Source organism: Orycteropus afer, unplaced genomic scaffold (genome assembly GCF_000298275.1).
Source record: "Orycteropus afer afer isolate SDZICR_OR568_19922 unplaced genomic scaffold, OryAfe1.0 scaffold00330, whole genome shotgun sequence".
NCBI classification, from domain to species: domain Eukaryota; kingdom Metazoa; phylum Chordata; class Mammalia; order Tubulidentata; family Orycteropodidae; genus Orycteropus; species Orycteropus afer.
Genome location: NW_006921917.1, coordinates 421272 through 424643, shown reverse-complemented (window position 1 = coordinate 424643; position 3372 = coordinate 421272). Strand labels below are relative to the sequence as shown.

The 3372-nt window shown below is 39.4% G+C and overlaps 1 protein-coding gene across 1 annotated transcript in view; it reads left to right on the top strand.

Moving 5' to 3' along the window:
* Nucleotides 1-3372, top strand: part of MYH10 (myosin heavy chain 10) — a 159394-nt gene that overhangs the window by 78080 nt on the left and 77942 nt on the right. The gene's annotated exons all lie outside the window — the stretch shown is intronic.

Below are 3372 nucleotides of genomic sequence, written 5' to 3'. Positions count from 1 at the left end.
TCCTCTTTTTTCTTCTTTTTTAATGCCTTTACTTTGTTATCAATTCATATGATTGTTTTGAACTATGGCATTTGAAAATTTCCCTGAAAATCTGTATGTCTCATAATGATGAGGGCTCCCCTCCTTTATCTTTTTTCTTTTTAAGAAAAAGTGTTCCAAAAGGGGAAGAAAAAGAAAATGTGGGAAGATATTCCAGTCTTTTTTCTACTTAGTAAATTATATTAAGATCCATTTATGAAACATTTGTTTAAAGGAATCAGTTAAAGTTGCTTCAGTGTCATTACTTCATTATTCCTATTCATTACATTGACATTAATGGAAGTCAATTTTACTTCTTGCCTGCGAGAGGCTTTTAAAAAATTACAGCCGACTGTCCATAGTTCTTCTCAAATTATTACCTTTATTAGGTAAAGTAGTCATTTAGCAGTTGCTCATGTTTCAGTCTATTAAATTTTTACTTTTTAATTACCAAAAAATTGAAGCATACACAAGAGAAGAGGCCATAGTATAAAGAACTTCCACAGGGTCATCCCCTAGTTGAAACCATCATGAGCTCATAAACTTCATTTACACTGCCTCCTACTTCTCCTTTTCAGGGTTATTTTGAAGTAAGTACCACAGTTTTCATCTGTAAATGTTTTAGCCTCATTGCTTGACTCAGGATCAAAATAAGGGCTTGAAGGGGGGCTATGCATTTGGACTGTTTTTAAAGCCATATTACTACTTTCTGTCTGTTTCCAGAGCGTTTCAGGTTATTAATATTTTATTATACAATAATTTTCTATGGCCTTCTATATGTTGGTGCTGAAATGGCATTTCAATTGGTGTTAAAATTTTTAAGATCTAATCTACAAAACAATAGTTTGAAAAAAATTACTTTATTAATATATCAAACTCCCCACACACACACACACGATGATGAAATAATGAAGTAAATAAAGCAAATAGCTGTTAACCGGCAGTACCAAAAGCACCACAAATTCTGAAGAGAGATTGTGTCTTGTCACACAGATTTATCACACATATAGGAATATACTGAAATCATGGAAAAGCACATTTTCATTACTGAACTGTCAGATGTAAGGCAATTTAAAAGGAGATAAAATTTGAAAAGAAACACAAAGAGACCAGTTGAGCATTGGGAGATTAGAGTCATTATTGTTGCTTTAAAAACACAAATGAAGACCAGTAAACAGCCTCTGAGATCTGGCCACCAAGCTGCAGGATGTCAGGGGCAGAGAAGCAGGTAGATGTCCACAGAGATACGTCAGAAGCTGAGCAGGGGAATAATGCGGTCTTCAGTGCTGCTGAAGCATTTTTAACTCTTCCTTCAGAGTTTCAGAATTGCCTTAGAGCTCTATTGACAGTTTGTGATCTTTTACCTTGGACTTGATTTTTTTCAAACCTAAATGGCAAACAAGAGGTTTTGTTACTATTAGGTGCCATTGAGTCAGCTGTGCCTCTTAGTGACCATGTGTGCAGCAGCAGGAGACCTGCCCAGTCTTGTGCCGTCCTCATAATCCTTGCTGTAGCTGAGGCCATCATTGTAGGCACTTTGTCAGTGCATCCTGTTCAAGGTCCTCCCCTTTTTTAGCTGACCCTCCACTTTACCAGCATGATACCTTTTCCAGGAAATGGTCCCTTCTGACAACATGACCAAAGTAGGTGAGATGAAGAAGTCTGGCCATTCTCGCTGCCAAGGAGCATTCCGGCTGCACTTCTTCCAGGACATGTTTGTTCATTCGCCTGGCAGTCCAGGGTGCTTTCATTATTCTTCACCAACACCACAACTCAAAAGCGTCAACTCTTCTTTGGTCTTTCTTATTCATTATCCAGCATTCACATGCATATGAGGCGACTGAAAATACCATGGCTTGGGTTAGTCTTCAAAGAGACCCCTTTGCTCTTCAGCACTTGAAAGAGGTCTTTTGCAGCTGATTTGCCCAGTGCAATACATTGTCTGATTGCGTGACTGCTACTTCCATTGGTGTTGATTGTGGATTCTAGTAATCTGAAGTCTTTTCCCCATTTATTGTGATGCTGCTTATTGGTCCAGTTGTGAGGATTTTTGTTTTCTTTATGTTGAGGTGTAATCCATACTGCAGACTGTAGTGTTTAATCTTCATCAGTAAGTGCTTCAAGTCATCTTCGCTTTCAGCAAGCAAAGTTGTGTCATGTGCATATCACAGGTTGTTAATGAGTCTTCCTCCGATCCTGATGCTATGTTCTTCCAGCTTCTCAGATTTGCTCAGCATCCATCTGATTAAGTGTCAGGAAAGGAGACAGTCCTTGTGCGTTCCATTCCATGCAGCCTTCTCTTCTGTGTACACATTCCTCCTGAGAACAGTCAAGTGTTCTGGAATTCCCATTAATAACAGGTTAAGAAGACTTAAAAATGGAAACTGTGATATAATTATAAAATTAAAAAACTCATTTTCCTGGTGATGTTTGAAGTTATTATGAGGCAATTTCCAAAGGTAAACTTCCAATGTCTTTTGAGCAGCAATTTTTTTTCTTTTTATATTTGTTTACTTTTCTTTTTATTGTGATTTAGGTGAAAGTTTACATAGCATATCAGTTTTCCATTCAACGATTCATACACATTTTGGTTTGTGACATTGATTTTAATCTCTGCAATGTAATAGCACTCTTCATACTTCCTCCCTCTGTTTACCACTTCTGTTTGTTCTTTCCTTTCCCTTCCTGCCTTCTGAACTTTATCCCTGGGCAAATCCTGCCCTTTAGATCTCATATGGTGGATTGTTCTAGGATTGAGCACCTCCCTGGTGTTATTGTTCATCTTACAGACCTGTCTGTTGTTTGGCTGAAAGTTGAGCCACAGGGGTGAGTTCAGTTCTGGGCCTGAAGGGTACTGAAGAGCCATGATCTCAGGGGTTCCGTCCATCTCTATTAGACAGGAAGCCTGGTCTGTTTCTGATTTTGAGTTTTGTTCCATCCACTCTGCCCAGGACCTTCTATTGTGATCCCTTTCCAAGTGGTCAGCTCTGGTAGCCAAGCACCATCTAATCCTTCTGGTCTCAGGGTCATGGATGCTGGGGTTCACATGGTCCATTAGTCCTTTACATTAATTGTTTGCTTTTCGTCCTTGTTTTTCTTCACTTTTCTTTGCTCCAGAGATGGAGAGATCAATAGTTGTACCTTAGATGGCCACTCATAAGCTTTGAAGACCCCAGTTGCTACTCACTAAAGTAGGATGTAGGAGCTCTGGTAGCATAGTGGCTCAGGCATTTGACTGCCAACCAGTAGGCTGGAGATTCAAACCCATCAGCCACTCCTCGGAAGGAAGATTGGGCAATCTACTTCCGTAGTGATACTGCCTTGGAAACCCAAGGAGGGGGTTGCTATGAGTCA